The sequence below is a fragment of the Rhinopithecus roxellana genome, chromosome 14 (genome assembly GCF_007565055.1).
Source record: "Rhinopithecus roxellana isolate Shanxi Qingling chromosome 14, ASM756505v1, whole genome shotgun sequence".
NCBI lineage: Eukaryota > Metazoa > Chordata > Mammalia > Primates > Cercopithecidae > Rhinopithecus > Rhinopithecus roxellana.
Window position 1 is genome coordinate 59,377,094 of NC_044562.1, and position 14,193 is coordinate 59,391,286.

Consider the following 14,193-nt stretch of genomic DNA (forward strand, 5'->3'; position numbering starts at 1 on the left):
TGGCCGCAGGTTCTTGGAGGGCGTGGCCTGAGCTCCCAGATGCCTCCTCTCTCGCCTAACACTGCACAGTGTCTTCCACACACAGGCTCGCCAAGGATCTACCCCACTTACTGCTTTGATTTTGTTGGATGAAAGCAGTGTATTAAATAAATGGGAAAATACTCCCCTTCCCCAGTTTCAAAAGTTAAGATGTAGTCTTATCTTTACTTAACATCCAACAGTGCTGAAAGATGAAAGAAAGGAAAATGCTCTCTTTACGCTGCCAGACCACAGTTAGCCAGGAGGCACACAATTCCGAGAAAGTCGCAGGTGACTTTTTGCAGACCACAGTTAGCCAGGAGGCACACAATTCCGAGAAAGTCGCAGGTGACTTTTTGCAGACCACAGTTAGCCAGGAGGCACACAATTCCGAGAAAGTCGCAGGTGACTTTTTGCAGACCACAGTTAGCCAGGAGGCACACAATTCCGAGAAAGTCGCAGGTGACTTTTTGCAGACCACAGTTAGCCAGGAGGCACACAATTCCGAGAAAGTCGCAGGTGACTTTTTGCCAGACCACAGTTAGCCAGGAGGCACACAATTCCGAGAAAGTCGCAGGTGACTTTTTGCAGACCACAGTCAGCCAGGAGGCACACAATTCCGAGAAAGTCGCAGGTGACTTTTTGCCAGACCACAGTCAGCCAGGAGGCACACAATTCCGAGAAAGTCGCAGGAGACTTTTTGCAGACCACAGTCAGCCAGGAGGCACACAATTCCGAGAAAGTCGCAGGTGACTTTTTGCAGACCACAGTTAGCCAGGAGGCACACAATTCCGAGAAAGTCGCAGGTGACTTTTTGCCAGACGACAGTTAGCCAGGAGGCACACAATTCCGAGAAAGTCGCAGGTGACTTTTTGCAGACCACAGTTAGCCAGGAGGCACACAATTCCGAGAAAGTCGCAGGTGACTTTTTGCCAGACCACAGTTAGCCAGGAGGCACACAATTCCGAGAAAGTCGCAGATGACTTTTTGCAGACCACAGTTAGCCAGGAGGCACACAATTCCGAGAAAGTCGCAGGAGACTTTTTGCAGACCACAGTTAGCCAGGAGGCACACAATTCCGAGAAAGTCGCAGGAGACTTTTTGCAGACCACAGTTAGCCAGGAGGCACACAATTCCGAGAAAGTCGCAGGTGACTTTTTGCAGACCACAGTTCAGCCAGGAGGCACACAATTCCGAGAAAGTCGCAGGTGACTTTTTGCAGACCACAGTCAGCCAGGAGGCACACAATTCCGAGAAAGTCGCAGGTGACTTTTTGCAGACCACAGTCAGCCAGGAGGCACACAATTCCGAGAAAGTCGCAGGTGACTTTTTGCAGACCACAGTTAGCCAGGAGGCACACAATTCCGAGAAAGTCGCAGGTGACTTTTTGCAGACCACAGTCAGCCAGGAGGCACACAATTCCGAGAAAGTCGCAGGTGACTTTTTGCCAGACCACAGTCAGCCAGGAGGCACACAATTCCGAGAAAGTCGCAGGTGACTTTTTGCAGACCACAGTCAGCCAGGAGGCACACAATTCCGAGAAAGTCGCAGGTGACTTTTTGCAGACCACAGTCAGCCAGGAGGCACACAATTCCGAGAAAGTCGCAGGTGACTTTTTGCAGACCACAGTCAGCCAGGAGGCACACAATTCCGAGAAAGTCGCAGGTGACTTTTTGCAGACCACAGTCAGCCAGGAGGCACACAATTCCGAGAAAGTCGCAGGTGACTTTTTGCAGACCACAGTCAGCCAGGAGGCACACAATTCCGAGAAAGTCGCAGGTGACTTTTTGCAGACCACAGTCAGCCAGGAGGCACACAATTCCGAGAAAGTCGCAGGGGACTTTTTGCAGACCACAGTCAGCCAGGAGGCACACAATTCCGAGAAAGTCGCAGGGGACTTTTTGCAGACCACAGTCAGCCAGGAGGCACACAATTCCGAGAAAGTCGCAGGGGACTTTTTGCAGACCACAGTCAGCCAGGAGGCACACAATTCCGAGAAAGTCGCAGGTGACTTTTTGCAGACCACAGTCAGCCAGGAGGCACACAATTCCGAGAAAGTCGCAGGTGACTTTTTGCCAGACCACAGTCAGCCAGGAGGCACACAATTCCGAGAAAGTCGCAGGGGACTTTTTGCAGACCACAGTCAGCCAGGAGGCACACAATTCCGAGAAAGTCGCAGGTGACTTTTTGCAGACCACAGTCAGCCAGGAGGCACACAATTCCGAGAAAGTCGCAGGTGACTTTTTGCCAGACCACAGTCAGCCAGGAGGCACACAATTCCGAGAAAGTCGCAGGTGACTTTTTGCCAGACCACAGTCAGCCAGGAGGCGCACAATTCCGAGAAAGTCGCAGGTGACTTTTTGCAGACCACAGTCAGCCAGGAGGCGCACAATTCCGAGAAAGTCGCAGGTGACTTTTTGCAGACCACAGTCAGCCAGGAGGCGCACAATTCCGAGAAAGTCGCAGGTGACTTTTTGCAGACCACAGTCAGCCAGGAGGCGCACAATTCCGAGAAAGTCGCAGGTGACTTTTAGCAGACCACAGTCAGCCAGGAGGCGCACAATTCCGAGAAAGTCGCAGGTGACTTTTAGCAGACCACAGTCAGCCAGGAGGCGCACAATTCCGAGAAAGTCGCAGGGGACTTTTTGCACACCACAGTTAGCCAGGAGGCGCACAATTCCGAGAAAGTCGCAGGGGACTTTTTGCACACCACAGTTAGCCAGGAGGCACACAATTCCGAGAAAGTCGCAGGGGACTTTTTGCACACCACAGTTAGCCAGGAGGCACACAATTCCGAGAAAGTCGCAGGGGACTTTTTGCAGACCACAGTTAGCCAGGAGGCACACAATTCCGAGAAAGTCGCAGGGGACTTTTTGCAGACCACAGTTAGCCAGGAGGCACACAATTCCGAGGAAGTCGCAGGTGACTTTTTGCAGACCACAGTTAGCCAGGAGGCACACAATTCCGAGGAAGTCGCAGGTGACTTTTTGCAGACCACAGTTAGCCAGGAGGCACACAATTCCGAGAAAGTCGCAGGTGACTTTTTGCAGACCACAGTTAGCCAGGAGGCACACAATTCCGAGAAAGTCGCAGGTGACTTTTTGCAGACCACAGTTAGCCAGGAGGCACACAATTCCGAGAAAGTCGTAGGTGACTTTTTGGAGATTCTCGAGCAGGAGCTCTCTTTCTTTTTCTCTCTTTCCCTCTCTGTCTCCCCATGTCCATACCCGTACCTATTACATACATGATAGAACAGCAATGGGATTTTTTTGTAGCTCCATAATATTTCAGTACTTAAAAATCCTCTATTAATGGGACTTAAAATTTTTGTATAGTAAGTGACACCTCAGTGAGCATTGTTGCACACGTGTCTTTATGTTTGGGACTGATTGTTCTTATCATTATTGTTTTGTTAGGATAAAGTCCCAGAAACAGAACTGTGGGGACAAGGGGCATGCATGGGTCACCCTCATCATCAAGAGTGAGCCGTTTGTGGCACGTGCACCCCCCGCTATGGCAAGATGCCTCCACACACCCTGCAGCAGTGCTGGGTTTTGCCTCAGTGACTGCAGTTCTTTCTGGGCTTCCTGAGAAGGAAGGACCACAGGAGTCTGCCCAGGTGCTGGGGCAGCCATTGGTGACATCACTTACCGAAGCCAGGAGTGGGGCCCTGGGTGTGGGGATGAGTGACAGACCCAGGTTACCCACAGTTGGGCAGGATGAAGAGTCTGAAGAGTGCTTTCCTTAGGCTGGTTCCAGTCCACACACCAGCACCCAGCCAGTCAAGACACCTCTTGTGAGCATCTCCTACATGCAAGGCTGCTCTAAGCACTGGGGTCTACTGGTGAGCCACACAGGAAAAGCCCCCACCCATTGCCACACCCGGTGCCAGTGGGAAAGTCAAACAGTAGATGGGTGGTAAATGTGGCTGGCAGTGATGGAGTCTGCTCTGCAGAGGCACTGTCCGAAGTGTTTTTACATATTTACAGCTGTAATCCTTATAACAGCCTAGGGATGGGTCCTGCTAACCTTACGTCATCGGTATTTCAGAGATGAGAAAACAGAGGCGTTGAGAAAGGAAGTCACTGGCCCAAGGAGCTGTGCCAAGCCATTGACTCTTAACCAGTGAGCTCTGAAGTGTAAGGCTTTACTGCCCTAAACTTGTCATTGCAAGGCAGGAGAATAGGATCTGGAGACAGGGATCCTTCACTTCAGCATCTGATTGGTTGAAGGCTGAGCCTTCACTTCAGCCGCTGATTGGTTGTAGGCAAAGTCTTCATTCGCATAAGGGATAACTTCACTTTGGCCTCTGATTGGTCACAAGCCAAGTCTTCATTTACATAGGGTGTAACCAATAGGAAACCTCTAAAGGGTTCTTAAACCCCAGAAGATTTTGCAACTGGGGCTCCTGAGCTGCTTGCTGTAGTGCCTGCTGCTGCTCTGTGGAGTGTATTTTCGCTTAAACAAATGTGTGTTTTCATTGCTTCATTCTTTCATTGCTTTGTGTGTTTTGTCCAATTCTTTAACATGTCAAGAACCTGGACGACTCGCAGTGAAGACCCTCCCCCGTAACAACCGCATGTGCTGTCAGGGATAGATGCTGCCCTGAGAATGATGAAGCCAGCGTCTAGGGGAAGTCCTGGTGTGGGCGGAAGCTGTGATGTTCTGTGCTCTATGGCAAGGCTTTGGAGGGCTTTGACCGGGCCAGAGCAAGTAATTAGAAAATGTCAGAACTTAGAAGAAAAGCGTCGCGTACTCTGACAAGAAGAAGCATGTCACTAAGAGGAAGTTGTCACTAAGAGGAAGAACTTCTGAAAACTCTGCAAAGGACCCAGTTAGGTAATTCTTGAAAGCAGCTGCTCCTTCAGGGATAATGTAATATTTTTCCAACATTTATACACGTTCACCTTATTTAAGAATTGCCTCAAAACACAGAAAAATGCAAGCTAATCTTATGAAGCTCAGAGTATCTTGATTTTAGAATCTGTAAGAGACAATAATAAAGCAAACGTTCTAAGCATATTTTGTTTGTAAACATAGGTTTAAAACCCTAAATAGAATATTGAGGAAAAGAAAATAACAGTACATTATATAGTTATTCATTATCAAAGGTTTTATTACAGGACAGTTTGTTATACAAGGAAAGCGGTATAAATCATGTAAATATGAGAGAATGTTTTGAAAAATAAAGATAAAATATTTCCGTTTTCATAACTGATTTTAAAATACCTAAGTTGGAGAGAATATGTAGTTCTTACAAGTTGGGGATCATTTGAAAGCAAAAATGAATCTTTCATGGCTGGAAAACTCTAGAGGCCTTGTCTTAAAAGCTGTGTTCTGAGGTTGACCTGACGGTAGCACGTGTGTTCAGTATGGCTTGAGATATCAGCAGTTTCATTAAGATGGGAAGAACCAAAATAAATTCACATAAAAAGACTCAAAAAGATTCAGAAAATTTTATAGATTATCAGGAACCCACTAGAATCAGCGTATTTTGTATTTGCCAATAATTAATAGCTAGAAAAGTTCAACAGCAAAATAGTTTTGATTAAAATACATATTTTTACATAACAAAAGAGTCCTACGAATTTCCTTATTTCTGTGTTTGGCAAATTTAGATTTACCTACGTCATTTGTCACAGGCTGGTGGAGTTCAGCGTTCCATTCTCTGTAATTCCTTCCAAATTTATTTTTTTTGTTTGATTTATCACTTTTTTTTTTTTTTGAGACGAAGTCTCGCTCTTGTTCCTCAGGCTGGAGTACAATGGTGCTATCTCGGCTCACTGCAACCTCTGCCTCCCAGGTTCAAGCAATTCTCCTGCCTCAGCCTCCCGAGTAGCTGGGATTACAGGCGCCTCCCACCACGCCCGGCTAATTTTTGTATTATAAGTAGAGATGGGGGTTTCACCATGTTGGCCAGGCTGGTCTCGAACTTCTGACCTCAGGTGATCCGCCTGCCTTGGCCTCCCAGAGTGCTGGAATTCCAGGTGATTTATCACTTTCTCAGCTCCCTTAGTCATTTTCTTTTTATCCTCTGCACACACATTTATTTTAAATTTTAATTATAAATCTCTGATTAAAGAATTAAAAAATACATAGACCTTATCTGCATCATTTAAAGAAAAACAACAGCAGTGACCGTGTGCTCTGTGAGACAGAGACCATTACAAGGACATTTACATGTTTGCTTTTCATTGTGTTGTTTTTCCAAAAAAAGTTTTATCATACATGCACATGTTCCTAAACAATACGATTTTAGTTTTATGTTTCTGAACTTCATGTAATTAGAATTATACTATATGTTTTCTATTTCGTGGGTTCTTTTTCAGGCAGGACTGGTTTCGAGAACCATGTTTCTGCATGTAGCTCTAGGGAACTGGTGTTCGTTAGTGTCTTGCATTCAATTTTGTGAATTTTCACAACTTTGACTCATGTTCAGATGTGGCTGCTCAAACATGATGTCGTGGACATTCTTTTGTGTGTTTTCTGGCACATGCAGACTTGGGCCTTTGCCAGGTCCCTGCCCGGGAATGGGAGTGCCGGGTCACAGGTAAGCCACTTTAAATCTGTGTGGCCTGCAGCACAGCCACGCCGTCTTACACATAGTGCCAGTGTCCTCAGACTGACCAGGGCGCCTTGCTACTCGGTCCTGGGAGGTGACCCTCGCCTGACCTGTACCTGACCACCAGCCTGCTGTGCCAGCCGTCAGTGTCTTCTGACACGGGGCACCCATTTTTCTGTTCGTTGTTGGTTTTGTTTTCTTAATCATTTGCAGAATTGATAACATCTGGGTGTGTGTGGCTTCCTTCCAGCTGCTAATGGGAGGCTGCGGCTGGCCGTGTGCTGCCTTCATTATCACAGCTTCCTATGGCCACTGCTCCTTAAACTTTCCTGTATGTGGATATTACTTGTTTGCTGTTTCTTGTTGAATATCAGATTTTTTTTTTTTTTTTTTTGCTTTAACTTTCCTTCTGGAAGTAACATCCTTTAGAAATTCCTGCAGAAGTTCCGTTGTTTGGTCGTATGAAAGTTGCCTCCTTTCCCCTTCATTGTTGAATGATCCCTCACAGAAGGCAGTGCTGGGGAGGCAGCTGCTCTTCCCCAGGGCTCTGAGGATGTGATTGGTTCACTCAGTTCCACTGTGGCTGTTCACTTCCTTGGTAGGAATCTGTTGTGTCTCTCTAGGTGTCTTGTGGTCCTGGTGTTCTACATTTTTAGTAAGAGTTTTCACTTACCCCTGTTGATTTTTTTTTGGACTTCCTCAATCTGAAGATTAGTGTCTTCCAGTAATAATGGGGGATTTTTGTTCCCTAACTTTTTTCTTTTTAACTTTTAATTTTGCTGTAATTTCAAACTTACAGAAAATCAGCAAAAAATAATCCAAAGAATTACTGTTTATTTATATGCATCCTTTGTTTTTGTCAGAATCATTTGAAAGTTAGTGGTAGATGTGATGCCTTCCCCCAACTGATCCAGGCCATGCTGCCTCAGATAAGCGTGGTCGCTCTTCAACTACATACAGTGAATAGAGTTGGAAAATAACAGCGATCCGGCGTTGTTCTCTCATCTGTAGGCCGTATTTATGTTTTGCTGATGGTCTAATGATGTCTTGTTATCAACAGGAGATGACAGGCCCTGCAGAGCATTCAATTCTCATGTCCTCCCAAATCTCCTTTGCTCCGGGACAGTCTCCTCATCATCTGTATGTTTCATGACATTCACATTTTAGAAGCACAGGGGCGGCTGTTTTGTAAAATGCTTCTCAGCTTGGGATTTCGGCAGTTTCCTTGTGATTGGATTCTAGCGATGCCACTGGACTTGGAGGCCGGCCACCGCAGTGATACTCAGTGATATTGATATTTGGTTGCTGCTGTTGCTGCCTGGATCCTCTCAGTGAAGGTGGTGCTGGTGGGTGTTTCCACTGTGAAGTTACATTGTTTCCTGCCTAATTAGCAGGTATCTGGTAGGGAGATAATCTGGGACTGTGCAGACAGCCTGCTACTCCCTGAGCACTGACCCGCAAGTCTCAGCCTCTTCCATGGTTCTTGCCTGAGTCTGTTATTGTCCTGGTGGCAGCTACTGGTCATCTAGTGCCACCATTCTTACTATGTTCAGTACGGGAAGCCCTCATGAACCTCAAGAGGTTCTTGGAAACTGTGACTTTTAAGTGAAATAATACAGAAGAAAACCAAGGATTTTTTTTTTCTCAGCAGTGTTACAATCAAATGACTGTTGAAGGACTGGCATTGTTTGAGGACCCTCTGTTGTTATCTTCAAGTTGCAGTTTCCAAGAACCTATGGACGACGTGAAATGTGGACTCACGTAGTTAACTTTCTACTGTAAAGAGCATTCCTTTCCTCCTGATTTATGTTTCCTTATTGTTTACTTACATTAGTTTGATCTTGTAGATTCCTAACTTATTAACTGGGTTATAACCTTTAATTATCAGTATCTGCTCTGCTGCCCAAATTGTTCCAGTTTGGCCAATGAGAGCCCCTTTATGCTGGCATTTCTGGCAGGTCCCCCTGTTTTGGGGCCTTTCTTTACCCTCTTGGATACACAGAATGTCCTGATCTCTCCTGTACTTTCCCTGCCCTGGCCTGGAATCAGCTGTTTCTCAAGGCGGCCTGGTTCCTTTCTCGGGGAATGCTATTTAGAAACCAGCTCTCGGCAGCGGGAGCTGTGAATAGATGTGTGTAGATCCGCCCCTGCACCCACACACACCGGCCCCACCCGCACACATGGCACCTCAGTTCCAGCCCAGCCTCACAAAGGCCATCGGCCGCCCTTCTCCTTTCACATTTGTTACTCCCTCCTCTGACAGCGAGACATGGAGCTCTCAGAATCAATAATGTACTTCCTTATTTGTTCAGTCTCAATCCCAGAATATTCAGAGATGATTAAACTGTGCCTCTGCGAAAAGGAAACCCCCAGCTAGAGTCCAGCAGTCACTGAAGGCGTATGGTCCAGATACCGGGTCTAAAAGCCACTTTGGCAAGTTCTTATGCACACCCCCCCGCCCCAGCGTGGTTATGTTACTCCTTTGAAATGGGGTTTGGTTATTTGTTTCTGTTTGTATTTCATTTTAGAATTTCCCCCCTCTTTGGACTTTTTGATTGTATTAATTTTCACTTTTTGATTATGTGAAACCCAATTGCAGTTTCAAAAGCCAGAACTGTATAGGAGCCAGACCCAGAGAAGCGGGTCCCCTACCCCTGCCGTTCCCCTGTCCTTTCCACCCTGTCCCCACGAGCTACCCTTTCTTTCCTGGGTGGCCTTGTGTGCTTTAATTTTTCCCCTTTCTTGCACAGAAAGAATGTCCTATAGGGAACTCCTCTTCCCTAGCAGCATGTCCTGGAAACCACACCATGTCTGTCCACAGGCGCCTGCTCATTCCTGAGGACAGCCACGTACACTCGGGAATTCGTCCAGCCACTCTCTTACGTAGGGACAATTGGTGTACTGTACAGGGCAGTGGTACGATCAAGGCTCACTACAGCCTCCACCTCGTGGGTTCAAGCAGTTCTCCCGCCTCAGCCTCCCAAGTAGCTGGGACTACAGGCCCGTGCCACCATGCCTAGGTAATTTTTTATCTTTAAGTTTTTGTAGAGATGGGGTCTTGCTGTGTTGCTCAGGCTGGTCTCAAACTCCTGGGCTCAAGTGGTCTTCCCACCTTGGCCCCCCACATTGCTGGGATTTACAGGTGTGAGTCACTGGGCCTGCCATCTGAGTTGTATCTTCACAGTTGGCTTATGGAGTGATTTCTATCAAAAGATAAGCAGATACATCATTTTGTTAGCTTTTTTCTCAAAATTTCCTGTAGGAAACTGACATCAATTTGCATTTCCGCCAGTGGTGTCTGAGCGAGCCTGTTCCCACAGGGCTTTGGAGTGGAGTGTATTACTTATTTGCTCATTTGGTACATAAAGGGTATTTCAGTTTGTGGGAGCCTTTTTTCTGTCTTTGCCTTTGGCTTTTCCGTCAGGCTTTTGGTCTCTGCTCTCGCAGTCTGTGAGAGTCCTGCTGATGTCAGGGATTTTGGCCTTTATCTCTCATGTGTGTTGCGAGTAACTGCTCGCGGTTGGTCCACTGTATTTTGACATTCTTTCTCATGCTGCTTTTGCCCGTAAAAGGTTTTTCCTCCATGTATCAACCTTACTGTTTTTTTTAAACTGCATCTGGATTTTCAGTCCTGGTTAGAAAGCCTTCCTTGAATTCCAGAAGATGTTTTCTTCCAGTGCTTGTACGGTTTCCTTTTTCACATTTCATCCCCGATTCCTTTGGAGTTGACCCTTGTGTATGGCGTTAGGTTTGGATTCACTGTTAGCTTTTCCCAGACGGTGGCCCAGTTGTCCCAGCACCATATATTAAAACATCCCTGTTTGTCCCAGTGGTTGAGATGGCACCTTTATCCTGCCCTGGAGTTTCGTCTGTACTTCGTCTGTTTCTGGACTTTCTCACTGTCACCTGGTCTGCCGGGTTGATGGTGCCTTCGTGCTCTCTGAAGTGTAGGGGCTTTGAGGCATGTTTTCACGTGTGGTTGGGCATGCTGGGTTTCATTTTGAATGTTTCTCTGGTGCTCGTGCATTGGCATTGCCCGTTGCTGTCCCATCATCTCTCTTCTTTCTTTCTGGGACTCTGATTAGGTGTGTAAACCAAAAGTGTCTGAGACAGGTCTCACTCAATTTTAAAAGTTTGTTTAGCCAAGCTGAAGGACGTGCCTGTGACACAGCCACAGGAGGTCCTGACAACATGTGCCCAAGGTGGTCGGGGAACAGCTTGGTTTTATACATTTTAGGGAGACAGGAGACATGAGACGTCGATCAGTATGTGGAAGATGAACATTGGTCCAGCCCAGAAAGGCGGGACAACTCGAAGTGTGAGGCTTTCAGATGATAGGTAGATTTTAAAATGTTCTGATTGGCAGTTGGTTGAAAGAGTTAGTTATTATCAACACAAAGGAATGTCTGGATTATGATAAGGGGTTGTGGAGACCAAGGATTTACCACGCAGACGAAGCCTCCGGGCAGCAGGCGTCAGAGATAATAGACTGAAGTGTTTCTCATCAGACTTAGAAGAGTCTGTTCTGTCAGCAGTTCCAGAAGGGAAGAGGGTATCATGAGGCACATCTGGCTTCCTCCCCCGCCCCACCCCTTCACAACCTGAACTAGGTTTTCAGGTTAACATTGCAATGCCCTTGGCTGAGAGGAGGCGTCCATTCAGATGATCGGGAGCTTAGAATTTTATTTTTGGTTTACAGATGTGTGTGAGCGTGTCTTCCGGTGTCCTTCCAGTCCCCTAACCTCTCCTGCTTTTTATCTCTTTACCTTTATGTGCTGCATCCTGGGTTATTTCTTCAGTGCTGTTTTACTGCTCACTAATTCTCTCTTCAGCTCTATCTGTTAATACTTGATTAGTTAACTCACTCATTTAGTTTTAAATTTTAATGATGACAGTTTTGTTTCTTCAAGTTCCATTTGGATCATTCAGATCCATGTGACACTTCTGATAGTTATTAATAATAACAGCTGAGACATCTGTCTCCTTTCTTCCTTACCCTTGTTCCAGGGAGAGTGTGGGCTTTTCTAATGCCTCTTTGGCAGATGGGAAGCTAAGGCACAGGGAGGTTGAGGAAGCCACCAGGGTTGTACAGTCACTAAGTGACAGGACCTGGTGGCCACTAGCTCCAGCCTGACCCTGGATGACCTCTCTTGTTTCTTCAAGTGTCCTTCACGTGTGTTTTGGGTCAGTACCTGATTTTCCTACAATTGAGGTCTTTCCGGGACTTACTCCTGCTACCCATGGTCCTTGTTTGTGACTTTATGTCCATCTTTCTTGTGGATGTCATTTTGAGGTTTGTAGCGTGTTTCGCTAGAGAAGGTTTCTGCTGGTTTCTGCCTGGTGCTGGGAGGTGCTGCCTGGGACATGCCTGTGTTTGCAGGTGCCAGGGTTGCTCGTCAGGCCTCATGGGTTGTCTGAATTCTCCCCAAACCGAGGGGTCTTTGATGATGAGTTTTGAGGGGCATCCTCTCTCGATTTGACCCCTTCCAGCGAACATCAAGCCCAGGCCTGGACATGTCGCTTGCAGGCCTGTCTTCTGGCTTCCCCTGGGCCGCTCCCCACACACACTCACAGGGACAGTGCAGTGGGTAAGTGGCAGTGCAGGTGGCTGTCCCCAGGACAGGCCCTGGGCTCCAGGCTGCCTTTCGTGTTCGATTCGCCCTGCCTTGAATTCCTGTCTTTGGAGTATATTCCTCACTCTTCAGCCAACTCAGCCCTGAGTATAATTAGACGTCTCTAAAAGTGCGTGTGCCATATTGCCAGGCGTGAAGGCTTTTCTGAATCTTCCTTTCTGTCACCAGTGCTGTACATTGGCTTTCTTTTGAGGCCGTTATTTTCATAAGAAACTTTCTGTGTCCGTAACTTCCAGCAAAGAACCTGGGATATCTGGGGGTCCGGAAGTGCTAAGGGCCCGACCAGCTGTGTTTGCGAAGTGGCATGGAAAACTGGGATGATTCCTGTCATCCTAACCTCTCGTGAGGTTAGGAAGAGTCCAGCCTTCGATATCAGTGCTCAGTGGGATGGCCAGCCCCCGACTGGAGGAGCAGGCTTGTGGGCAGCGTGGGGATACTTGGTTCTAATCCAGATCTTCACACTCTTTGGGAAGGAGGCTGTTTCCAGCAAGTGAGCATCCCTTGGGTTTCTCCTCAAAGCCCCTTCTAAAATTAGTCCCTGGCTGCTGCAGGGACATTTACATCAGCGCGTTTTCTCAAGTACTTTTGTTGCTTTCCATTAAGAGCATATTTAAAAATATGAAATGAATTCAGGCAGAAGCCAGTTGGTGCCGCTGAAAACATCTGTGTGCTGGTGAGAGGCAGAGACTGGGCAGTGGATAACAGGCCGCAGCTTGCTCCTCTGCCACCTCGGAACGCCCCCAGGGAGGCACGGGACAGAGCCCAAGCCTGAGTGAAGCTCCGTGGCTGGGGGCACACCCTGCGCCAGGCTGGCCACCTCGACTCCTTGCTCTGCAGGCTGCACCCCACACCTCATCTGCCTCCTGTCGGCAGCCAGTGAGAGGAGCGTGGGGCCTAACGTGTTGCCTGCCTCCTGGCTGGCCTTCCCCACAGTGCCAAGCTGGGGCGGTCTTCAGAGGCTCCGGGTCTCCCTCTGCAGATGAAGACACTGGGGGAACGTGGCCTGTCCACAGTCATTAGGCTCCCCTCTCCGTGTACCAGGCTAGTCTGCTGGTGCCATGGCAGCTGGGCCACCACCACATTCTGCCCTCAGAGCTGTGGCGCCGTCGAAGGGCATGCCTTGGAGGACCCACAGGAAGAACAACTTCATATCAATGGGACACACCGTCAGAAATGCCACGGACCTTGTTCTGGATGCAGTTTTCCGTTTTTGTGAAGGCAAGCGTGGATGTTTTCATTTCGTTGGACGCACAGAGGAAAGGTGACGACTTCTCTGTAGCCCAGCAGCCCATTCTTAGTGTTTGCTTTAGAATGGAGGACAGTGAGGGACATTTTCCTCATGAATTTCACCATTTGTCCTTCTTTCCAACAATTGAGGAATTAAGGTCCTAATGTGGAACTATGTGCATGCGTGTCCTGCGTGTGGGCTCCTGGGCCACCGTGGATGGTGGTGCTGGCAGCACCACTGCCATGCAGTTGGGGGTGGGCAGCAGGCCTCTTGGCAGCGGCTAGTGCCCTTCTCATCTTCCCTGTCAGGCGCTAGGAGCCCTGGCACCAAGGCTGTGGTGATGGTACTGGGGGTCTCTCAGTTGGGAGGGGCTGCATTTCCTCTGCAGCACAGATGGCTGGCTGGCCTGGTGTCATGCCCTGCCCAGGGGTGCCCCCGCCCACCCCTCCTTCCAGGTTGCGGTGTGGTAGGTGGCACCTTGGTGTCCAGTGCTTTGTGATGGTGACAGTGATGTCAGCGCCGAGGTTCCTCAAGTCTAAACTGAGATGATCTGGTGTGATTTTTCTTGGCTTTCAATTTTTGGGTAAGGCTTTTAGTGGGCATTCTTCTCTGTCTCCGTTTCCTCATGTTAGTCTAGGGAGGAGCCTTTAGAGGAACCCTTTCTGAGCTCTTCCTTTCACAGGGGAGCGCTCAAGAGCCACCCTGTAGGCTCCCCAAGGCCTCTTAGGTCAAGGACCCTGCTGGCTCCGGTC

The 14,193-nt window shown here is 48.1% G+C and overlaps 1 protein-coding gene across 8 annotated transcripts in view; it reads left to right on the top strand.

Annotated features, from left to right (window-relative positions):
- The window catches only part of HDAC4 (histone deacetylase 4), a 355,816-nt gene that overhangs the window by 80,647 nt on the left and 260,976 nt on the right, over positions 1–14,193 (top strand). The window contains exon 1 of one of the 8 annotated variants that reach the window (XM_030916078.1): positions 4,835–4,857. The exons of the other annotated variants lie outside the window; for them this stretch is intronic. The gene's annotated coding sequence lies outside the window, so the exon portion shown is untranslated. Of the gene's footprint in view, positions 1–4,834; positions 4,858–14,193 lie in introns of those variants that run through there. 8 annotated transcript variants of the gene reach the window in all.